The sequence below is a fragment of the Callorhinus ursinus genome, unplaced genomic scaffold, assembly GCF_003265705.2.
Source record: "Callorhinus ursinus isolate GAN/ISIS: 27379988/994484 unplaced genomic scaffold, GSC_fseal_2.0 scaffold11, whole genome shotgun sequence".
Lineage (NCBI taxonomy): Eukaryota > Metazoa > Chordata > Mammalia > Carnivora > Otariidae > Callorhinus > Callorhinus ursinus.
The window spans coordinates 52,753,155-52,778,744 of NW_027397073.1; the positions used below are offsets into that span (position 1 = coordinate 52,753,155).

The window sequence follows — 25,590 nt, forward strand, 5'->3', positions numbered from 1 at the left end:
ATGTGAGTTCGGGGGTGTCCTTTGGGGGTGGTTTTATGTACAGGAAAAAAATTAATTTTTTAAAAGATTTTGAGATAGAGCATGAGCAGGGGGAGGGGCAGAGGGAGAGGGAAAGGGAGAAGCAGACTCCCCCACCACCTCCCCACCCACCCCGCTGAGTGCAGAGACTGAGGTGGGCCTCAATCCCAGAAAGTCAGACACTTAACTGACTGAGCCCCCAGGTGCCCCCCAAAATTAATCTTAATATTCAATATATTAAAATACAAATCTCACAATCTAATCCTTCCTCAGGCTTTTTAAGTCTAGCTTACAAATTCTATTTTTACAACTCTAAGAAGTTTGGCAATGATTTTAAAAAGACCTTTGATTGGGACGCCTGGGTGGCTCAGTCGTTAAGCGTCTGCCTTGGGCTCAGGTCATGATCCCAGGTGGGATCGAGCCCCGAGTTGGGCTCCTTGCTCAGTGGAAGCCTGCTTCTCCCTCTCCCACTCCCCCTGCTTGTGTTCCCTCTCTCGCTGTGTCTCTCTCTGTCAAATAAATAAATAAAATCTTTAAAAAATAAAATAAAAAGACCTTTGATTGAAATGGTCCTATTTATAAACATAATCAAATATTTAGGACCTTTTAAACTGCACTTATAAATTTAATGTATATATTAAATAATCATCTGACTTAATAAATAAAATATTCCTGAGCACTAAATAATTCTTTTTTTTTTTTTTAATTTGAGTAAAGCTGGAGCGACCGGTTGGCTCAGTCAGTTAAATGTTTGCCTTCAGCGCAGGTCATGATCCCAGGGTCCTGGTATTGAGTCCCGCATTGGGCTCCCTGTTCCGCGGGAAGCCTGCTTCTCCCTCTCCCTCTGCAGCTCCCCTTGCTTGTGCTCTCTCTCTATCTCAAATAAACAAATAAAATCTTTTAAAACGTTCTGAGTCTGACACACAATGTTACATTAGTTTCAGGTGTACAGCTGTGATCTGACGAGCCTGTATGTCATGTTCTCACCGCAAGTGTAGCTGCCATCTGTCCCTGTACATCACTATCACAATGTCATTGACTATAGTTCCTATACTGTGCCTTTTAGTCCTGTCACTTAGTCATTCTGTAAGCGGAAGCCTGTAACTTCCCCCCTCTGGGTGAACCAGTTTGCCCATCTGCTCACCCCCTTTCCCCTCTGGCAACCATCAGTTCATTTTCTGTATTTACAGGTCAGATTCTGATGCTACTTTTTGTTTGTTTATTCATTCATTTGTTTTTTTTTAATTTTTATTTATTTATTTTAAAGATTTTATTTATTTATTTGACAGAGAGAGACAGAGACAGTGAGAGAGAGACACAAGCAGGGGGAGAGGGAGAGGGAGAGGGAGAAGCAGGCTTCCCGCTGAGCAGGGAGCCAGACATGGGGCTCAATCCCAGGACCCTGGGATCATGACCTGAGCTGAAGGCAGATGCTTAATGACTAAGCCATCCAGGCGCCCCTATTTGGTTTTTTTTTTTTTTAAGATTTTATTTATTTATATGACAGAGAGAGACAGCGAGAGAGGGAACACAATTCGGGGGAGTGGGAGAGGGAGAAGCAGGCTTCCACTGAGCAGAGAGCCCGGTGCAGTGCTCATTCCCAGGACCCTGGGATCATGACTTGAGCCGAAGGCAGACGCTTAACGACTGAGGCACTCAGGCGCCCCGTTTGGTTTTTTTAGATTCCACCTATGAGTAAAATCATATGTTATTTGTCCTGACTTATTTCACTTAGCATAATACCCTCTAGGTCTATCTAAACGGCATGATCTCATCGTTTTGTATGGCCACGTAAACTAAATAATTCTTATAAATTTCATATGTTAAATTAAACTTATAACATGTTGAATGTGAAGTTCTCTTAAATAATTCAGTTCTGGATCTATACTTAATCACATCTCCAAATCAATTATGTATTTGCACATTTTAAATTGGATTGATGAGGCAGTTACTTTAATAGTTCAATTACCTGCAAACATGACAAGTATATAAGATGCCAAATATGTGCACATTCCTTAAAACAAAAATATGAATACCATGAATTTGGTTCCCTCAAATCATTTTGGGGATATAAGGCACTTCCCATACAATCTACAATTTTCCCATGTAATTATTGCTTGAGGTTGCACAAACACCAAATATTTAAGCCAGGATGCTAATTGAATTCTTACTTGTGAGGAACTGAATTGTATTTGCAGTTGCTGTATCAATTACCCTTAATTTCAGGAGAGCATGGATCAAATAGCCCAAGACAAAGACTCTCTGATTCTTGCCTAAGAGGAGTCTTGCCCGCCCTACACCACTTAATTAGGTTTTGCATTTCTTTGGCTTTTAAGATATATAATTGTAATTTCCTCGTTTCTCTAAAGAACTTTGAATTTGCTTGATTCCTACATTCTTTTTTATTCTTAGGATCTCATAACTCTTTTGTGGTATTAAAATGATGTTCATTTGAATTCTCTATTTGTCAGACTTGGTTTACAACTTCCAAAGTAATTCAACTGACATGATTTATGCTAGACGAGTTGCCTGGAAATCCTGTGGCTGGGTTCTCAACTTTATGGGGTATTCTCTTAAAGCAAGCTTTCTATGGCCTATGACTCTCTTACCAGGGGTTAAAGAATAGTTATGCCCAGCTCACAAAACTAACCAATGAAGGGACTACAACCTGTCCCCTGCCCCAAAGTGGTATGAAAATCACTTTAAACTTAAAACATCCAGGGGTGCCTGGGTGGCTCAGCAGGTTAAGCATCTGCCTTGGGCTCAGGTCATGATCTCAGGGTCCTGGGATTGAGCCCTGCATCAGGCTCCCCCTGCCTGTGCTCTCTTGCTCTCTCTTTCTCTCTCTCTCAAATAAATAAATAAAATCTTAAAAAAAAAAATAAACTTAAACATCTGAACAACCAGCAGACACAGAAGGAAACAATATCTAAACTTAAGCAAAGCCTCCTGAAAATACAGCTGCCCTTGACCCCCTCGGAGGGAGTTTCCCTTTTGGGAGCAGACTGACATTTAGCACCAGGAAGTACAAATTCAGCCGCCATTAGCATCAAAAAGTCTAATAAAACCTTCCATATTTTCCCATTGAAACCAAAATTCATCCCCTTTTTGTTAAGTTAGTCCATAAACCTTTACCTCTCTCTATGGTACTCATCACGAGCACTCCCATGTGCACATGTAAATAAACGCTGTCTTTGTCCTGTTAATCTGTGTTTTCTAAAAGGGATTTTCCAAACTTTAGATTTATATGATAAAACTTTTTGGTTAGAACTACCTAACCTTGTTTTATTGCTGTTGCCTTTATTGGGCTTCACAGATACTTTTTTTTTTTAACAAAACTGAAGGTTTATGGCAACCCTCCATTAAGCAAGTCCACTGGTGCCATTTTTCCAATAGCATTTGCTCACCTCATGACTCTGTGTCACATTTTGGTAATTTTTGCAATATTTCAAACTTTTTCATTATTATATTTGGTTTGCTGCAATCTCATGATAGGACTTTAACAGATGAAGAGTTGCTTCTTATAGATGAGCAAAGAAAGTGGTTTCTTGAGACGGAATCTACTCCTGGTGAGGATGCCGTGAAGATTGCTGAAATGACAAGAAAGGATTTAGAATAGTACATAACAACTTAGTTGATAAAGCAGCAACAGGTTTTGAGAGAACTGACTCCAATTTTTAAAGAAGTTCTACTCTAGGTAAAATGCTATCAAACAACATTGCAGGCCACAGAGAAATTGCTCATGAAAGGAAGAGTCCATCAATGCGGCAAACTTCATTCGTATCTTATTTTAAGAAGTTGCCACAGCCACCCCAACCTTCAGCAACCACCCTTATCAACAGGGAGGCAAGACCCTCCACCAGCAAAAAGATCATGACTCACTGAAAGCTCAGATGATGGCTAGCATTTTTTAGCGATATATTTTTTTAAAGAATTATTTATTTATTTTACAGAGAGAGAGAGCACGTGCGTGCACATGCACAGAGAGGAGGGGCTGAGGGAGAGGGAGAGAGAAACTTAAGCAGACTCCTGGCTGAGCTCACAACCTGAGCCGGGCTTGATCTCACAACCCTGAGATCATGACCTGAGCCAAACTAAGAGTCAGACACTTAACTGACTATGCTACCCAGGCACCCCATTTTTTAGCAATATTTTTAATACAAGTATGTATATTGTTTTTTAGAAATAATGCTATTGTACACTTCACAGTGTTAACATAACTTTTATATGCACTGAGAAACCAAAAAATTCATTTGACTTGTTTTATTGTGATATTCACTTTTACTGGGGTCGTCTGAAACCAAACCTGCAATATCTCTGAGGTATGCCTGCAGATTTTTGGGTATTATGACTCTTGTTTTAGATATCCATTTTGTCCTGTTCATTTGTCTCTGTCTTTTGTGTCATTGTTTGTCATAAATCATAGGGTAGAACACGGGCGTAGCTGTCTATAAGCCTGTTGTTTGAGCCTCACAGACCACTTAGTTTACAGTTCTCACCAGACTGGTGGCCCCTTAGATAAGCTTCGCTGTGGGTCACCAATAAAACTGGGTGAGGTTCTTCCGATTTGATTTTATGTCCTGAGAGCTTGGCTTGGATCCAGAGAGAACATTCCCTCTGGTTTTCCACCTGCTGGGCAGCACAGATATTTGAGTTCGTGTTCAGAGGTGACCAACCACTGGGATGGGGGCGAACACAGGAGGAAGACAAGCAACACTTTCCTACCAACTGTTACCAGCTCTCAGGAGGTTTGTCTAAGTATAAGTCCTACAGGATCCCAGCCCATTAGGACCCTTATTGTCTCCTTCCCCATTGCCTTTGAGCACTGAGAATTCTCCTCTCAGCATCATGGATTAGTGAATCTGTGATTGGAGGTGTCTCGTCTTTGTAAGAGGTCCGAGTCACATATACCTAAATGCCATTCTTACTGCTTATGGCAGAGAGAGTCCCTGCTTTCTTTCTCCTTGGCTATCTTTGGATATAGGGGCTGCATCTTCTGTGCCTTCTTTGGGAATATGTCTTGTGTCCATGTTTAAGCCATAAAAAAAAGCTTATTGGCTTAAGTCATGTTGGAAATGACTATACTCTCTGAAGTTGAGTTAGAGTCCCAGGCTTTTTTGCAATATACTTCTTGGGCTGAAAATTTTTTTCTGACTTTTTTGGAGACTTCTCTGTTTTTCCTACTTGCCTTTCACAGGAACTTCTCAGTTGACTGAAACCCTCAGCTTTCTCCAACCCTTGCTGACTACATGATCCACCTCTATGGTGCTAACTGTCCTCTTCTGTTCTCATTGGTGTGATTTTATTAAAGATCATTTGGGACTTCAGTGGTTCCTTTGGGAAACTTAAGATTTCCCCAAATTGGTCCCTCTGAGATCTTTCCTTTCTTATGATCTCCACTCCTTCCTCCTCCTTTGACCAATTACCATCTTCCCTTCAGCTCCTTTGATATGTCCCCCTTCAGATGCTTACCTTCTCCATCCCTCTGCCCACTACTGCCAGACCTTCCCTTTCTACTCCAGCTGCTCATCTCCCTACAGCCACTCAGGCTTTAGGCCCCCTCACCCTGATCAGGAGCTCTTGAGGGACAAAAGATAACCAAAAAAGTTACCATAAGTGACCACCTAAAGCCAAAAAGGGCATAAGTCCAATAAGAATGTTTCTCTGTATAAGAGAACATAACTGGAAACATTGATTAGATAACCAAGGCTTCTACTGGAATGTCATTTGAGAATGATATGCATAGAATCAGGTACGTCCAGACAGTTTTAAGAAATGGATCCAATGCTTACAAATTACTCTTGGAAAAACCAGCCTGGCTTATGGGGTTCCCAGTCTTACAGGTGGGTAAGGAAGGTCACTTCCTGGTAGGCTCAGGAAACAGGATATCTTGGGGACCTCAAGGAAAGAGGATTTCACCCAAATCTATAGGTACTGCAGGTGGAGTCTGGTAGTGAGTTCTTGGCTAGACTTCCTACCCTTGAGAAGCTTTGGAAAGTCCAATCTGAGATTCCTTATGGAAAGGTCCAGCCAAGCAAACTTTGAAAAAAAAAAAAAAAAAGGCTTATGGGGTCAACTGCCATTGTTGTTGTGCTTATAGAGATAATTAGGCCAAATTAGATGAGACTAGACTTATTTTGCAAAAATAATCTTTCTTTGATTATCTTTGACCAAAAGTATGGGTTACTCTAGAGGTGAATTTTAGGTTTCAGTGGAAAACTATAACCCACTCTTGCAAGTTATCAGATTCCAGTCCTCTTCACTGTCTTGGAGGTTTATCGTCTACCTGTAAACTGGGCTGAATCCTGCCATCTTCCACATTTTGTCAGTCCTTACCAAATTCTTAATTCTTCTAGTTTCTTTCAATACCAGGTTACAGCCCTCCAAATTAATGTTTCCAATTTCTTTCCCACCTTCCTGATGTGGCATCCCCAAAACCCAACACCCGACTGCCCAGATCCTTATTGGTGCTTCTAGGTTGTCTCTTAGCTGCCCTTTTCCTGAAACCCTGCAAGCTGAAGCTGGGTGACTTGAGAGAAATCTGTCAGATCGCCTCACTCCTCCACCTAAATGTGCTTTGAGCACAATGTCTAGAAATCTTCTTGGCTGGCTGCACTCTGAACTCAAAAATGGGGTTTATTGACTACTCCAACAATTCATCTTTTCTTTTTCTTTTTGTTTTGATAGGAATACCCTTTGTTAAATGTTCAGGACTGGGGGACGGATTCAACAAAATATGAGGCAATGTGTTTTGATTTGTTCTTTTTGTCTGACCCGTCTGCTGCATGTTCTTTCCCTCTGTAGATCTCTTACAACTTCTAACCAGTCTTCTCTCCACAGCAACTGATCCAGCTCCTTGTATGTGAAACTTCCCTACATTGATGGGACTCTATCACCCCTCACCCTCACTCCTAATGTCTTTTGCATCTCATTTCCTGCTTCCCTTCATCTGCTCTAACTCCTTAGCTCATTTGCTGTTCTTCAAATTGACAAATGCACTCCTGCCTCAGGGTCTTTGCACTAGCTGTTCCCTTTGTCTAGGACGCTCTTCCCTCAGAGATCTCTGCAGGATTCACTCCCTGATATTCTCCAAGTCTTTACTGAGATGATTATTTTAAAAAGCCTTCACTGGCAATTACATAAAATAGTCACACTTACAGGGAATAGTCCCTGGGGCAAGTTGGGTGTTCTAGAAGCCGACACTGAGACAGAGTTTGAGATGCAGGATGTTTATTAGAGATCAGCACTTGTGAAAGGAAGACCTAGGAGAAGCAGGAGGGCAAACAGTGAAGTCAAATTGTGATGCAGGCACAAAAAATTATTGGCCAATTTGGCAGGGAATTCTAGAGTAAGAATTGTCCAGAATTGGGGCGCCGGGTGACTCAGTCAGGTCAATGTCCAACCCTTGATTTCGGCTCAGGTCATGATCTCAGGGTCATGGGATCAACGTGGAATCTGCTTGTCCCTCTCCCTCCTCCTCTGTCCTTCCCCGATCCCTAAAATAAATACATTAAAAAAAAAAAATCTTAAAAAAAAAAAAGAATTGTCCTGTATTGGGCTGAAATGACCAGGCCTTTATACCCCTGCCATGCTCAGCCATTGGTTATGGGCTGCCCTGGGAATGGGGTGACCGTGGGCAAAACAGCAGTCTGAAGCTGCACTGACCCTGAAAGAACCAACAGCTGGAGTCTGCTGCTAACCACTCCCCACAGCTCGGCAGCAAGCTCTTCCTTCAAGAGGGAGCATCTTTGTATCTATCACCCATCCCCAACCCTGTATTAATGAAGCTCCATGAGGGCAGGCACTTACTTTCTAATAATCAGTGATATATCACTTAGAACACAGCCTGGTTCCTAGCAGGGCTCAGTACCTGTTGATTGAATGAATGAATGAAATCAGTTACTAGATTGAAGACTTCATTAAATCTATGCACAAAATGCGTGAAAAACTTTACCCCAGTGAATAATAGAACTCCTTCACTCTTTCCATCATGAAAATGTTTTAATTGGTTTGCCCCATACCTGCTATGTTATAGAACCACAGAATAACAGGATGATGATGTATCCAAAAACCTGAGAAAGAAGCATCTCTATGTCCTCTTCGGTGTGATGTTCTTTTAGGCAGTGTCTTAGTGGGCTTGGGCTGCCATAACACAATACCATAGACCAGGTGTCTTAACAGAAATTTACTTCTCACAATTCTGGAGGATAGAAGTCCAAGAATAAGGTGCTGCCTTGTTTAGTTTCTGTTAAGAACGCTCTTCCTGGCTTGTAGATGGCCCTCTTTTGCTGTGTCCTCACATGACCTTTCCATATTGCATGCATGTTCGGGTGGTGGGGGGAGATCTCTTTCTCTTTTTATAAGGCCAGTAATCTCACCATGGGGACCTCACCCTCATGACTTCTTCTACCCCTATGACCTTCCAAAGACCCCACCTCCAAATACATAAGGTGTTAGGGCATCAACATGTGAATTTTGAGGGGGACATAAGCATTCAGCCCATAACAAACAGGCTGTATGACAGGGTGACAGAGCACTGGGCGAGGGGGGTCTAAGACCCAGGTTTTTAAAGCTAGATCTGTTCTCGAATGACTTTGACCATGAACAAGTAAGGGGCTTTTTGGATCTCAGTGTCTCTACCAGAAAATAAGGGAATTGAGAAGACCGGCTCCAGGATTTCTTCCAGCTCTATCACATTCTGCTAGTTTTCTTCCTTCGGGCCCTTGCAATGTACATTTATGTGATATTTTGCCTGATTATCTTTAGATCGCTTTTTAGAGAATAAAAAAAAAAATCACAGGGCTATTTCAAGAATGTAGGTGGGTAATATGCACCATGAGGATTTGAGAGAGGTAGGAGAGGAGCATGGGATAGGCAGTGGCTTTGCAAAGGATCCATTTAAGCTATGACGCGTCAGTGAGCGAGCGGGCCAGGCATAATGCCAGGCCGGTGGAACTGGATGAGCCCATCGACAGCAGTACCTGGAACAAGAGTGGCTGTCACCAGATACACTGGGACTAGAGAAAGGGGAGACCCAAGGGGTACTTTGTTTATTTAGTACCTGTCTTATCTCACCTGTCTCTTCATTTATTCCTTTTTTTTTAATCTCTCCCAGAACCCCTCCCCCCACTGTAATCTCTATGAGAAGAATTGTTGGTACAGAGCAGGCACCCAATAAATATTTATTAAATACATAAAAGATGTCAGGGTCTCAATAGAAGCGACATTCTTACATTTTGGGGAAAGTAATCACTATAAGGAACACACTTTACTTTCAAATAGGACCAGTTCTTTCTTTTTTCCTTCCCTTCCTTCCATCTTTCCTTCCTTCCTTCCTTCCTTCCATTTATGTATCTATCTAACCAAGACAAAAATTTCTTTTTTTTTTTAAGATTTTACTTATTTATTTATTTGACAGAGACAGAGAGAGAGCACAAGCAGGGGGAGCGGCAGGGAGCGGGAGAGGGGGAAGCAGGCTTCTTGCGGAGCAGGGAGCCCAATGTGGGGCTTGATCCCAGGACCCTAGGATCATGACCTGAGCCAAAGGCAGATGCTTAATGATTGAGCCACCCAAGTGCCCCAAGACAAAAATTTCATAAAACAAATCTTGCTTTTACTAGATACAATTTGTTCTGGCATTTTAATCTTCTATTTTCTTTTTTAAAACCTTCTGGCCCTGACCTGCGATACTCATTTAGCCACCTCACAGGGCGGAAAGGGTGGAGGGAGGCAGTGGATCCCCGCTGGTGTGTGTGATGGGGTCACCCTGAGCTGGAAATGGATATCACAGGCTGAGAGCTCAGTGGCGCTACATACTTCCCTACCCTTCTTTGTTCTGATTCTCTGCTCTGCAGGGAGGCTTAGTGCTTTAAGCTTCTTCATAGTTTTATCTTCAGGGAATGAACATGCCAATCAGCAAACATGAGTATCTGCCCTACTGATATTTCTATCAGTTAGATATCCTATTTATCAATTAATCAATTGATATTAATTGATATTCTATTTTATACACCTACCTCTTGTGAATCTGATTTAGTGTGAATCAGAATCTGAAAAACCGTTCCTTTGGATGCCCCGACAATGTCATAATTCTACAAAAACTGGAGCCCAGACTGGACAGAGGGCAGCCAGTTCCCTGATGCTGTAAGGGGACTATTCCTTTGGGAGAATCTAATGCTTACAGAAGTTTATAAAGACAACAATGATCTTTCTGGATGCTGGCACTGCCTGTATTGTGAAGTCCTTTGTAAACCTTAGGGGCTAACAATTAAAGAATCATGTTGAGCTAAGTCACACATAGCACACATTTGTATCATGTAGTAGAGAATGGATCCTTGCCCTTGGAAACTATGCAACAAATGCAACTCAGGGGTCAGCTAAACCTAGAAAAAATACTCACATACACACCTGCTTATTTAACAACATGTTGCATTTAGATAGGGCTTCACAGTTTTCAGATGTGTGCAGGCTGCAGGCTCATCTGTTCCTTGAGGAAGTTGGGAAGGGTGCTGTTATAACTGTGGCTCTGACAGCTTAATCCACTCCAAGCTTTTGTCCTTGGGTCACCTGCTCAGTAACTGGAAGAGCAAGGCCTTAATTTCCAGCCTTCTCACCAACAGCTCAGCTCTCTATGGTTTTCATACTTGAATATGGTGATCCTTGTTTTGAGGGTTCCAGACCTTTATGATGCCTGGCATGCTCATGAACTTGTCCCAACACCTGCAGACACACTTCTAAAGCTACCCATCCTTCCAACTATGCACCTCATGCAGTTCAGCCAGAAAGAAAAAAACACAGCTGACTGGGCAGAATATAAGAGGAACTGCGTTCACCTCCCAACTTATGAAACTATCCTCTTGGCTTTCACAGTTAGAGGGAGCCATCTGATCCAGAGAGTTACCTAGACTGAATATCTAGAGGGAACTTTTATTTTTTTTAAAGATTTTATTTATTTATTTGAGAGAGAGAACAAGCAGAGGGGAGAGGCAGAGTGAGAGGGTTAGGCCCAACGTGAGGCTCGATCCCAGGACCTTGAGATCATGACCTGAGCCAAAGGCAGATGCTTAACCAACTGAGCCACCCAGGTGTCCCTAGAAGGAACTTTAAATCAGACTTGATAAAGCAACAAAAGGAGTTAGTCAGGAATGAATGCACACCCAGGAATAAGCACAATCTACAGCTTATTGTACAGTTAATATAAATGTGCAACACACTATAATTCAGTGTGACTTTCTTGTGCCAATTTCCAATTTGTCTCCACTGAAACTACTTTAGGAGAGTTGTCTTTGTTCTACTACAGTTCGAGCATCCTTTAGCCTTTTATTTTTCTTCTGTAGTCAAGGTTCTGTTGACCTATTTCTGTGTGTCTTTCTAGGAAAAACACATATTTTCCTTTACTCCCAGACACAATAGTTCTGACTCCAGATGTGTGGGCTTTTCCCACATCACCCAATTCTCTGACACCAGCTGGGTGTCCTACAATTCAGTGAATTCCAATAGTAAATGAGTTAGCACAGACCCTATACTTTCAGGGCTCAGTCCCACAAGACTGCCCCCCCAACTTCAGACACCAGGTGAAAGTGGTAGGTCTTCAAGTTACCCCAACTTCTGTCTGACTTGGCTACAGAGGTTCTCACGACCCCATCTTCAGGTTCAATAATTTGCTAGAATGGCTCACAGAACTCAGGAAAACAGTTTACTTACTACTGCCAATTTATTATAAAGGATACAAATGAATAGCCAGATGAAGGGGTACATAAGGTAGGATCTGGAAGGACTCTGAGCACGGAAGCTTCTATCCCCTTGGAGTTGGGATGTAACACCCTCCAAGCCCATAAATGCATTCACCAACCTGGAAACTCTCCCACCCCCATACTTGTGGTGTTTTTGTGGAGGCTTCATCACGTAGGCATGATCTATCACTAACTCAATCTCCAGCCCACTCCTCTTCCCTGAGCATGGGGGGTGGGGCTGAAAGGTCCAAGCCTCTAATCTTGGCTTGGTCTTTCTGGTGACCAGCCCCCATCCTGAAACCACCCAGGAGCCCATCAAGAGTTGCCTTGTTAGAACAAAAGACACTCCTATCACCCAGGAAATTCCAAGGAATTTGTGTCAGAAACCAAGGTCAAAGATTAGGACAAAAGATGCTCCTAGTGTTCTTATCACTTAGGAAATTACCAGGGTTTAGGAGCCCTGTGTCAGGAACAGTGTCCTACTGTCCACTCTTGGAAGACTGTTTCCTTATGTCACCAATTTTCCATCTCTGTTTATAACTGCTTAAAGTGTAGATTTTAAGATGGAGTTTTCAGTGGGGCACCTGGGTGGCTCAGTCTGTTAAGCATCCAACTCTTGATCTCAGCTCAGGCCATGGAGCCTACTAGAAAAAAAAATTAAAGATAGGGATTTTTCAGAAAGTAGTCTGGAGATGATTTTGTGGAATACTATCTGCCTAGGAACAAGCTAATCTGTGTTTCCTGCCCTGTTGGCTCTTGGCCTCTCTCTGAGCTCCCTCAGCCACTCTAAGGATCCTTCCCACAGTACAACAAGACAGAGGTTTCTACCGTCTTCTCGCTATGGGGAAGATTGTCTATTTAGGGCCCAAACTGTAAATGGCTTTCTCCACCATCCAGCCCCGAGCACCTCATTCTTTCCTCTGTGCTTTACTACTGGGTCCCTTTTGGCTAAAATAAAGAGAGGGACATATTTACTTTCTGGTCCTGAGCCTCATATACATAGCATCCCGATCTTCTTTCTTGGTCTCCCATCTGGACCAACATTGGGCTAGAGAGTGGGAAACCCATGCATTTCATGTTAAGGTCTCACAAGGAATCACTGGCCAGGACTCCACTGGTGGATGTTGCATGTGATAACTCACATTTTGCTTGATGAGTTGAGGCTCTCAGGGGAGGCAAGTTTTGAGAGGAACTGACAGGGCAAGTGAGGCTGCGCTCTGCATGGGAGAAGTCCTGCCACAGTCAGGTCAAGTAGCCTGAAGGGATGTGGAGAGATTGTGGCCAGATGTGGAGTGGAATCAGAGGTTTGAGAACTGTGTGAAGCACAAATCAAACTGAGATCATTCTAAATTATCCTGCTTTTTTATTATCTAATAATTCTCAATTATATTTAACCCTACAATTCTAAAGATGTCATTAAGATGTGATTTATTTTTGTCGTGTTTTGTTTGTTCACTGGGTTTTATAAATAAAAAATTTCTAAAAAGCCTCTTAGGGTGCCTGGCTGGCTCAGTCAGTGGAGCATGAGACTCTTGATCTCAGGGTCATGAGTTCAAGCCCCACGTTGGGCGTGGAGCCTACTTAAGAAAAAAAAAGAAAAAGAAAAGCCTCTTGCATCCAACCACATGATTCATTATTTGTGGCCAGAAAATTCCTATTAAGAAAGAAGAATCTTCTGTTTGGGCTGATAAAAATAAAGTTCTGAAATGGATAGTGATGATGGCTACACAACATTGTGAGTGTACTTCATGTCACTGAATTGCATACTACTTAAAGGTAGTTAAAATGGTAAAATTTTATATGTATATTTTGCAACAGTTAAAAAACATTTTTTTTTAAGGCAGAACCCCAAGGCAGGGCACAGACCTTCGAACCCTCTTTGAGCAGCTGGAAGCACTTAGGGGTTGATAACAGTGTCTACAGTAAGAATCTGACCTTTGGAGCCACACAGGCCTAGGCTCACAGTGAGGTCCTGCCCACACGAGCTGTGTGACATGAGCAAGCTCTCAACCTCCTTGGGTCTCAGTTTCTCATAGTTAAGAAAGATAGAAACTAACAAGTAGGACTTTTGCTAGGATTAAATAAAATAATGTTAAGTGTGGGATTTAGAATGTACCAACTTAGTTATGCCTAAACCCTAGAGCTTTTTAAAACTATCTGTGCTCAGGGGTGCCTGGGTGGCTCAGTCGGTTAGGGGTCTGACTCTTGATTTTGACTCAGGTCATGATCTCAGGGTTGTGAGATCGAGCCTCCTGCGGAGCCTACTTAAGATTCTCTCTCCCTCTCCCTTTGCCCCTCCCCCACCTCCTTCTCTAAAAACAAACAAACAAAAATGCACAACAACAACAACAAAAACTATCTGTGCTCAGACGCTATTCCTACTGGACACCCACCACCATTGGAAGGGCCTACGAAGGGATGACTCCTAGTGTTTAAAGCAGACGCTTGCACCAAGGGTTAGTGTGAAGCTCCTATGTTAATTTAGTGCTACAGTGTTTTTATTTTTATTTATTTTTTATTTTCTAGATACTTCTTGCCATTATCTACATTTCATTGATCCTGATATAGAAGCTTGCTCCTCCTATCTCTCCACACCTGCTGGCACATAACAACATGATCGATGGTCTTATATTAGTGCTGTGCTTGTTGAGTTTTCAGATGTGTTATCAAATCCTCTCTTTGCCAGTTTAGTGATAAGATCATAAAGGGAAGAGAGGCAGGTTGAGACTGGGTAATCAGCTCTGCAGAGAAGCAGGATACATTGCAACGACCCAGCCTCAGAGTAGCCCCCATGGTTCACTCACTCAGAGTAGCGCTGAATCAGTACTGTGGAGTTGCCTGTTTCCCACTGTTACCCAGGAGTGCAAAGGGTACTTCTGCCTCCCCCATGTCCTTCTTTGTGATTTAAAATTTCTCAGATTTTAATTTTTTTAATTTTTTAAAAAATTTTTATTTAAGTTCAATTTAGTTAACATATAGTGTATTATTAGTTTCAGGGGTAGAATTTAGTGATTCATCAGTTGTATATAACACCCAGTGCCCATTCCATCATGTGCCCTCCTTAGTGCCCATCACCCAGTTACCGCATACCCACACCCACCTCCCCTCCAGCAACCCTCAGTTTGTTTCCTGTAGTTGAGTCTCTGATGGTTTGCCTCTCCCTCTATTTTTATCTTATTTTATTTTTCCTTCCCTTTCCCTATGTCCATCTGTTTTGTTTCTTAATTCCACATCTGAGTGAGACCATATGGTATTTGTTTTTCTCTGACTGACTTATTTTGCTTAGCATAATACCCTCTACATAATAATACCATCCACATTGTTGCAAATGGCAAGATTTCATTCTTTTTGAAGGCTGAGTAATATTCCATCGTGTGTGTGTGTATCTACCACATCTTCTTCATCCATTCATCTGTCGATGGACATTTGGGCTCTTTCCATAGTTTGGATATTGTGGACATTGCTGTTACAAACAATGGAGTGCAGGTGCCCCTTCAAATCACTATTTTTGTATCCTTTGGATAAATACCTAGTAGTACAATTGCTGGGTCCTATGGCAGCTCTATTTTCAACTTTCTGAGGAACCTCCGTACTGTTTTCCAGGGTGGCTGCCCCAGCTTGCATTCCCACCAACAGTGTAGGAGGCTTCCCCTTTCTCTGCATCTTCGCCAATAGTTGCCTGGTTCCCTCTGTTACCTAGGAGTGCAAAGGTACTTCTGCCTCCCCAAGGTCCTTCTTTGTGATTTGAAATTTCCCAGATTTTTAAAAAGCACCCATCCCTGATGGTAACAATTTATGTTTTTCCCATACAGAATGGCCAAGTTCTCTACACCTGTACTCCTGCCGGGTCATTAAGTCATTCCTTTAGGAATCTTTTGGTTGGGTTGAACAGTTATAACCACTTAACTTAATGGCTTCTAGAGAGAACAGGAACCGCCTAGGAGGCTGATCTACTGATTTAACATTTACCAAGCACGGTTCTAAGGGCTTTACCTTCATTAACTCCTGCCGTCCTCACAATAGTAACATTATCCGCACTTTGTAGACGTGAAAGTGAGGCACGGGGAGGTGAAGTCACTGCATTTGGTTGCACGGGTAGCAGGCGGCAGAGCCGTCAGCCGCTGGAGGTCATGGGCCTGTCACCGTCCAGCTTCCCTGGGCGCCCAGGCGCTGTGCCCAGCTGGGAATACCAGGGAGACAGCCCGGAAGGCCCCGCCTCTATCTGCAGAAATGCTCTGAATCCCAGCTGCTAAGAGAGAGAGACTGCTCCTCACCTCCTGCTCACATGTCCCAGAAAAACATCAGGCAGTTAAACGTTTAATATAACCGAATAACGGGGCTTTTGACTAAACACCTCTCTAAAGAACGCTACTCCAGTAAAGGGTATGCAAAACAGAATTTTAAAATAAGGAGGTAAAGTGACTATATCCCAGTGATCGCGTCACCAAGACTGAAGGAAGGTGGAGAAAAAGAGATCGCGACTGCTTACTTAATAGCTTCTAGAAGGCAGTATCTGATTACCACTTCCTCTAGTTGTCTTGGTGAGTGGATTCCTGCACAAAGGAGAAGAGAAGAAGGTCATCAAATCCAAGTAACTTCAAACCAACTCCCAAAGCAAGCCTGGCAAATAACCTGCTTCCAGAAGCTGAGCTCTGCTCCACGGAGGGGAGCTCAGCTGGGCGCCGCCCAACGGGCTGCCAGAGACAGCCAATAAAAACGCAGCACGCCCAGTCAGATTTGCATTGCGGATAAACAATGAATAATGTTTTTTATGAGTATGTCTCTGTTATCAATTCAAATTTAACTGGGCGTCCTGTATTTTATCTGGCAAACCTACTCCCAAAACTAAAAAAAAAAAAAAAAAGAAGAAGAAGAAGAAAGAAAGAATCCCTTAGATGCCTTAGCCTTCCTATCTCATTATATCAAAGAGCTGAACTTCTTTCTCTAAAGAAAAAAATTGTATGTGAAACGATGTAAGGAATTTCACATGTCTGGTATAAATCAAATCAGAGTACCAGGGTGTAAAGTGGATTTTATTATTGTTCTTACCTAGTGAAAGCAACAATTAAAAGTAGTGTAAACTACCGGGCTGAGAATTTGGAGAAGCGGGTGCTAGCTCTGTGCCTGATCCAGCCTCCCGGTTCTGTCCTCTCCTCTCTCCAGCCCCTCCCCTCCCCTTCGGAACTGGGAGCACTGAGTTTCTTTCCCTTGGTGCCCGCTTAGTGGTAGAGCCTGGAGGAAGACAGGTGGGGAGCTGAGGACTTGTGTATGTTTGTGTCACTTCAGCTTTGGAACAAACTCTAACTTCGTCTTTAAAAGCACACATTTGTTTCATTAACATAACGAGATATTTTACTATTATATCCATGTTATGTCTGCCTGTCGTTTTAGTTAAAAGTAAAAATGATACACATCTGTCCTTCAAGAAAGGGCTAGAATGAAATGGGCTGTCAGTCCAGCCTGGCCACAGTTCCCAGCGTCAGATTGTTTTCTGAGGGTCACATTCTTCAACGTGTGACAGGGCAGAGCTGGAATGACAACTCTAAGTCTCTTCCTGTTCCAGCACTCTTCAACGTGACAACTCCTCAATGGGCTTTTGTAGGCTGCAGGAATTTCATACCTTAGAAAAGGGAATTCATACCACTACTTAACTGGTTTCAGCTGAGGGACAAAAAAGCTCCAGCTGTACTACTGAACACCATCATAAAATGAAAAAGGCTAAACTGTAGGGGGAAAAAATCCACATTAAATAACAGTGACATTCATTCTCCTGCACTAAGCAAAACTCACCAAAGGAACGGTTGTTCAAAGGCAGTTGCCTCCAGGCCCTAGTTCACCACACTCCTTCTAAAAGAAAATTAACCCCTTTGAGTCATGACACAAGCATATTCACACTCCAAGCGGGAAAGGAGTAAGAAATTATAATCATAAAATTTCCACCCCTACCTGTCTAAGCAGGTTCAGAGTGTTATGATATTACTCCTTTTTTGGGCCACTTCCCAGGTGCAAAAAGACTTCCACAGTCATTGTGCTTACTTGCTTACTATTATTAGTAATGACAACATTCCCCAGGCTTCCATCAAAAAAGGTACTTACATCTCCAACCCACGACTGTCCACGGGGCAAGTAGTAATTCTTTCCTTACCCCCATTTATATTTTGTACCTTGATTATTTAACTCTAAATGTTAATAAGATCTATTAGTAGATGACTGAAATTGGTAGAAATCCTGTAATTCCTGTTGATTTTGTACTATGTGTAAAATAAAACATAATGGCTATTTACATATGGCCAGGCATAGCCAAATACAGTTGAGTTGTATATACAAAGTTTTAGAGAATCTAAACTTAAAAACTTTTTTAAGAAGATTTTATTTTTTAAATAATCTCTACACCCAGCCTAGGGCTTGAACTCACAGCCCCAAGATCAAGAGTCATGTGCCTACTGACTGAGCCAGCCAGGTGTCCCTAAACTTAAGACTTTTGTCTCAAAATTCCAAATCTTGGAAAAGTATATTTTTAATAGCATTTTTGAAAAGGTATTGAGGGGCGCCTGGGTGGCTCAGTCATTAAGCATCTGCCTTCGGCTCAGGTCATGATCCCAGGGTCCTGGGATCAAGCCCCGCATCAGGCTCCCTGCATCAGGCTCTCTGCTCGGTGGGAAGCCTGCTTCTCCCTCTCCCACTCCCCCTGCTTGTGTTCCCTCTCTCGCTATCTTTCTATCAAATAAATAAATAAAATCTTTTAAAAAAAAGTTACTGAATTGTAAATGAAAGACTTCAAGTTGGAAAAACTGGATTGCCTTTAAAATTACATTAATAATAATAATAATAATTACTATTATTATTATTATAAAATCATTTGGCCTTAAATCATCCCTTGTCTGTAATAACTTGAAGTACTTAATAAAATGCTGTATTCTACTCATCCTCTTGACGATAGAGTTGTGGATGGTGAAAATTATAAAGTAACACAGAGATTCTCTAGATTGGTGCTCAAAACAAGGGGGAAAATCTTTCTCTATTTTCCTTTTGAATTAACATGGATAACTAACCAAGATAAATTAGTTCCCAAACCAGATCTAGGGTAGCTGTCTATCCAGCTTAAATTCACCAGATAATTGCCAGTTCTTCCATATTCTTTTTCAACTCTACCTGTGCCTAACATATGGCCTGGGATAAAAATATTATTAAAAAAAAGAATAAGCTCACTTTTCTCCTCTGGATGTCTAGGAAGGAGAAGAGGATTGTGGGCCTTTTTTCAACTGTTGCCAGGTTTTCCCAAGGGGCCAGGCTTAATGTGTGACCGTCCCCAGGGGTGCTGTGACTACTGCAGTAGTCCTAACCTACCAGTGTGCTGACCAGCCCCTTCCAGCAGAGATACATCAGGGGTCTGTGGTAAGGTGCCAAACTACTGCAGAGAGCTCCCAGCTATGCCTCCTGCCAGGCTCCCATGGCCACTGCCTAAGGTTAAGGAAGGGAGGAGGTGTAGACAAATTACAGGCACACAGGAATTACTGAGATCGCTCCAAAAGGTTCTAGAATGCCAGTGCTTCAGTCCTGGAATTTCACTGTGCTGCCCAGAGCTCAGCATTTTGCATCCAGGCCAGAAAAAAAATCAGAAAAATGGTTTTTCTTTTGGTTCACTGCACACAGCCACCTTTCAGTCCTTCTCCTCCATCCCAAGTTCTCCCCAAATTCTTCTGCAGCTCAGCCTCGGGGAAATCAACCCTGCAAACTAGAACTCTTCCGTGACTTAATCCTTCGCTTCTCCTTCCCTCCCTCCCTCTCTCCCTCTCATCCTCCTTCCTACTTTCCCTCCCTGCTTTCCTTTGTGAACTTACTGGTCTCTCTTTCTTTCTGCCCTTGCTAAAATTCCCATGTTAGTCCCATTTCCCAAGCCTGGAGCCATCAGAAGATCCTTAACTGGTTTTTCTAAAACAGCACTGTCTAATAGAAATATAATGTGAGGGAAAAAAAAAGAAATATAATGTGAGGTCTATGGATCATTTTAAATTTTCTAGTAGCCACGTTAAAAAAAGTACAAAGAAACATGTGGAATTGATTTTAATAACCCTTTATTTAACCCAACATACCCAAAATAGTATCATTTTAATGTGGAATCAATATAAAAACAGATATCTTACATTCTTTCCTTCACACTAGGTTTTTGAAATCCTGTGTATATTTTATAGTTACAGCACATCCCGATTTGGACCTGCCACAGTTCAGTTGCTCAACAGCCATATTTGGTGGGTGGCTACCATATAGGATAATGCAGATGCAGAGACTAATTTATTTACCCACTTCAGTGCTGCTATGGCAGAGCTTGATAATTACCTCCCAACGTTCATTTTCCCCTTTTAATTTAACTACCAGCATCCCAATTCTCAGGTTCTAGGTGTTAGGCTCCCCTGCTGTTCAATGTGGCCATGTAACCAAGAGTTCAGGCCAACAGAGTTAAGTAACCGGTAGCTGGTACTGTCGAGATGTCTCCTTATGGGCAAAAGGCACACACATATTCTTTGTTAACACTACCTGTGCTTAACATCTGGCTTAGGAGAAACAAGTTTTGTTTTGTTTTTTTTAAGCAAGAGTAAATAATGTATGGGTTCATCAAATCACTGTTATACTCATGAAACTAATGTAACATTGTGTATCATCTATATTGAATTTAAAAAAAGAGCACACTCAGCTCTCTGAGCTCTGGGAGGAAGTGTTTTTGGCCTTCTTGCGTCTATGGAATGAGCCGTGAAGAGCCATCACGGAGCTGTCATAGCCCTGGGCTGCTGCTGGCTTCTGGACTCCTCTGTGAGAGAGAAATGGACTTCTGCCTTGGTTACATTATTGATATTCTGAGCTTTTTCTGAGCCTAATCTTAAACAATGTCCTTCCATAAGATGGTTTTGGCCTACAACAAAATTAGTCACAGTCTGCAGCAGGAAGCCTTGGAAAATACTTTGTGACAATGTCCTCTCCAGCATCCTGTCTTCCTGTGGTCTGTCCTCTAGAAATGTTCTAAGTTCTACACGCACAAAGACTCTTTTGACTCACTGAGTAACTCTGAGAAGGGAGCTCTCTCAAGGCTGGTTAACACCTCATTGAAAGAGAATCAATCTCACTGTATTTCAATTGCCCCAAACTACCTACTGCCTAGTGCTTCAGTGGGTGGGAAAATGTCGCTTCTACAAGACTAGAGGTTCACACTGTCTTTCACTTTTAAGATTTAAAGCCGAAACATAAAAATGCCCTTTTCCTGGCGCACAAGGGTCAAGTAGAATGTCATGATGCACAAGGCTGCGCCCGCTACCACTTTCATAATGAAAAGGGCTTCACTGAATCCTTCAGAACATGTGTGTTTGAACAGGAAAGTGCTTTAAAGGCAATTCAGACCAAATAAAAAGGAAGATGAAGTGCAGTGAGCAGAGCAGTGTGAATGAGCCTGGAAGAACCCCTGGGACCGCCTGAGTAATAAACTTTTGTGACCAGAGCCCTCCTTTTGTGAGAGGTGCTGCACCCTAACTTCATAGCCCTGAGGCCAGCAGCTTCTTCCCCTGGCGAGGGGCTAGCGCTCACCAGCACGTACAGGCGCTGGCTGGCAGGTGGTGGCCATTAAGAGACCCACCTTACAAAATGGAAGAAAAACATTACTAAAACTTAAAAAATACGTTTACCTCCACCACTTGGGGGACAGGTCTGACCATGTCTTTATAAACTAGGCATAGCCCTACCCTATGACCCAGCAATTCCACTCCCAGGTCCTTGCCCAAGAGAACTGAAAACATCCAACCACACAAAGCCTTGTACGAGGATGTGTATAGCAGCTTTATTCATAATAACCTCAAACTGGAAGTAGCCACGCGTCCAGTCACTATGAGACTGGCTAAACAAGCTGTGGTATATTCATTCAATGCAATGCCACTGAACAATAAAAAGCGATGAATTACTGATATACTCAACAGTATGGATGAAACTCAAAACAATTATGCAGATTGAAAGAAGACTTACACAAGAGGTCATGCTGTACGGGGCGCCTGGGTGGCTCAGTCGGTTGAGCGTCTGCCTTCGGCTCAGGTCATGATCCCAGGGTCCTGGGATTGAGCGCCATGTTGGGCTCCCTGCTCAGCGGGAAGCCTGCTTCTCCCCTGCCTGCTTGTGTGCTCTCTCTGTCTGACAAGTAAATAAAATATTTCTTTTTAAAAAGTTCATGCTGTATGATTGCATTCATATGAAATTCCAGAACAAGCAAAGCTAATCTCTCATGGAGAAAGATGGACAACCCAAAAAAGAAATTAAGGAAACATTTCCATTGACCATAGCATCAAAAAGAATAAAAAACTTATGAATCAACTTAACCAAGGAGGCAAAAGACACTGAAAACCTTAAAACGTGGCTGAAGGAAATCGAGGGACAGGAAGGTCAGTTTCCTGCCCATTTATTGCCCTCCTTTAAGTGTTACAGGCTCTTCTAATATGTTAAACCCAAATATACCTCGTGGCTATTTCACCCAGGGCTCCCTGGAGCAACCCTCAAGCTACTCTCTTCTCCACATTCCAAATACCTGAGAGCAGCTGACAAACACGTGAAAAAGGCTCCTCTGTATCTCTTTGTATCATTTCCTAAAGATTTGGTATTTTCTTCAACTGTTTTCTATAGGACATTGTTTTACAATATCTTGATATCCTGGATACACTCAGGTTTACACCAGTTTTGTTGCTGTTGTTTTTAATGATGCCTAGGAAGGACTGTAAGACCCCAGACAATAGCTAGGTATGTATCCTGGTAAACTAGGATTATTCAGGTTAATCTAGGAATGTCATCAAATATCTAAATCATTCTTTTGAATCTGTAATCTAGCCAGTTCTTTTCTCTTTTGTATTTATGAAATAGATACTGTTTAACCTAAATGCATTTTTTTCTAGTTAAAATTCATGTTCTCGCCCTGAAATCCTTGTGAACCTTGCTGTTATCTCTCATATGAACTATTCCTCCCAGCTCTCCTCTCCCCTCCCCTCCACTCCCCTCTCCTTTCCTTCCCTTTTTTTAAAGATTTACTTAGGGGCACCTGGGTGGCTCAGCCAGTTAAGCGTCTGCCTTCAGCTCCGGTCATGATCCCAGGGTCCTGGGATGGAGCCTGATGTGACGCTCCCTGCTCAGTGGGAAGCCTGCTTCTCGCTCTCCTACCCACCCCTGCTCTCTCTTGCTCTCTCTGTCACTATCTCTGTCTCTCTCTGAAATAAAATCTTTTTTAAAAAATAAACAAAAATTTATTTATCTATTTCAGAGAGAGAGCATGAGCAGAGGGGGCAGAGGGAGAGGGAGAGAGAATCCCAAGCGGACTCTGTGCTGAGCCTGAGGTAGGACTCAATCCCAGGACCCTGAGATCATGACCTAAGCTGAAATCAAGAGGACGCTTAACTGACTGAGACACCCCAGGTGCCCCTCCCTCCCAGGTTTTCAACACCAATTTATTAAATAAGCGTGTCTGATAGTTCTTCACCAAATTAAACACACTAATCACTTAATTCGTTCTGGGTGCAATTGTTTAATCAGCTGAAATAATATAGAAGGTCATTAGCAGAGCATAATTAATCCTGAAAAAACCCCACTTAAACTGTTTAAAACAGGAAAAAAAAGTCCATTAAACATTGAAAATGTTTTATTATAATGAATCTTAAAAAATAAAACCAAACATCTTGCAAATTAATTCATTTTACATTCAAGTTAACAAGCTGTCAGCTATGATGGCAATAGTGCGTCAGTTCTGAAAACAAAAATAGAATATGGCTCAAGCCCTGTTATTTTACGGGAGGAAGGAGATTTTCCGACAAAACTATGATAGCAAGGTGCGATCATCTTCATTTTATTTTTGACATTCAGATTATAATCGTAAAGATTGTCATTTCTGCAAAAATATTAGAAGGCTTGATTCATTGTCCTTACTTCTCCTTTTATATTCAAATAATTCACTTCTGTGGTCCTTTGACGTCTTCATGATTTTTTTCTTCCTCAATTAACAGTCTGACTCTTCCATATCATTTTTTTGTTTTCTATTTTGGATTTCATTCAAACAATTCTCTGAAAGACTTCTGGAAATCCAATATCTTTTGCAAGATTTATGATTTCACTTTGCAATTGATTTGAATTCCTTCAAATAAGATAGCTATTTAGATGGATTCTGGATCCAGCTCACCCAGGTTGAAATTCTACTTGACCAAGAGCCTCAATTCCCTAAAATGAATGAATAAGAATAATATTTACCTTATAGGGTTTTAGTAAGTATTAAGTGAGTACATATGGGTAAAGGAGGTAAAACAGTGCCTGGCACATAGTAAGCATTTAATGTTATAGTGCCTCTTTTTATTATTGTATTATGCAAGGAAATCAGCAAGCTATCAACAAAAAAACTGGCAATTCGGGCTGGCACAGATGCTAGTATAAAGTGACGGTATGAGCTAAATTGTGTCCCCTAGAATTCATATGTTGAAGTCCTAACCCCCAGTACCTCAGATAGTAACTGTATTTGGAGATAGGATCTTTAACAGGTCATTAGGGTAGCCTTATATGAAGAGGGGATTAGGGGGCACCTGGGTGGCTCAGTTGGTTAAGCGTCTGCCTTCAGCTCAGGTGGTGGTGATCTCAGGGTCCTGGGATCGAATCCCGGGGTGGGTCCCGGCTCAGCGGGGAGCCTGTTTCTCCCTCTCCCTCTGCCCTTCCCCCCCCCCACTTGTGTGCTTTCTCTCTCTCTCAGATAAATAAATAAAATCTTTAAAAAAAAAAGAATAATAAGAAGAGATTAGGGCACACACACAGAGGAAAGACCATGTGAAGACAGAGGGAGAAGAGAGTCATCTACAAGCCAAGGAAAAGGTACCTGAGGGGGGAAAAAAAATTAAAAGAAAAGGTACCTGAGGAGAAGCCAACCCTGTTGTCCCCCTTTATCTTGGACTTCCAGCCTCCAGAACCCTCAGGAAATAAATTTCTGTTGTTTAAGCCATTCAGTCTGTGGTATTTTGTTATTGCAGTCCTAGCAAACTAACACAAGTGAGGAAAGATTTGGGTGTGACTATCTTACTTCAAAAAGTCGTTAGTTTTAAGAAAGTTCGTTTGTAAGTGTTTCTGTTATGATCGTTTTATTTCCTTGCACCCTTGTGATTAAGGTCGCATGTGGTGAATTCTGGAATATAAGAGGACCCTAGAATCAGCGGTCCACATTTCTCTGTGCACAAGGATGTCATGAGAGACTCCTGGCAAATGTCTTGCTAACATAAGTCATTCCTGACTATAATATTTTCCTGTTCCTCCAGTCAAGTGCTTCAAAATGGAACAAGGTTGGTTGGCCTGAGCTCAGATTTCAGGGAACTCAAGAGAGTGCCTCGCAGTCACCACTTTTTTTAATAAATACACACAAAGCCCCTTTAATCATTCATTCTGGAGTTTTGCTGAAGCTCAGAATTAAACTTAACCAGGGCACAGATCCATAAGTCACTTTTCCTGTTGTGCTGGAAAATCTGGAACTCATTTGCCCATCTCCGGTCTTTTGCTGTCTCTCTGTTCCCCGATCCCTCCCGGTTGGATTGCCCTGTGATCACATCTGCAACTTCTTTCAGGGCTCTGGGGTGTCATTTATCTAAGCCAACAGCCTTGCTCTCATTTGAAGCAGCTAGATGCTCTTTTTGCATCTGTCTTGGATTGATGATCTTTCTGCTTGGGGCAGAAGACAAACTTGTGCAGTTTCATCATATACCTTGCACTTTTTTTCATTTACATTGATCGTCTTTCCTGGTCCTATCAGTGCAAAATTTTATTTGCTGTCATGAATATCCTTTATGCCGCAAAATTT

General features: G+C 42.1%; 1 long non-coding RNA gene across 3 annotated transcripts in view; it reads right to left on the reverse strand.

Moving 5' to 3' along the window:
- Positions 1 to 1,526: 1,526 nt before the first annotated feature.
- LOC112835364 (uncharacterized) overlaps positions 1,527 to 25,590 on the reverse strand; it is a 68,316-nt gene continuing 44,252 nt past the window's right edge. Inside the window, exons 3-5 of one of the 3 annotated variants that reach the window (XR_012380074.1) lie at positions 7,828 to 7,888; positions 3,426 to 3,608; positions 1,527 to 1,707 (exon numbers count right to left, since the gene is read on the reverse strand). This is a non-coding gene — a long non-coding RNA (uncharacterized lncRNA). Of the gene's footprint in view, positions 1,708 to 3,425; positions 3,609 to 7,219; positions 7,515 to 7,827; positions 7,889 to 21,760; positions 21,918 to 23,464; positions 23,979 to 25,590 lie in introns of those variants that run through there. The other 2 variants (XR_012380075.1, XR_003211188.2) reach the window with 2 other exon arrangements.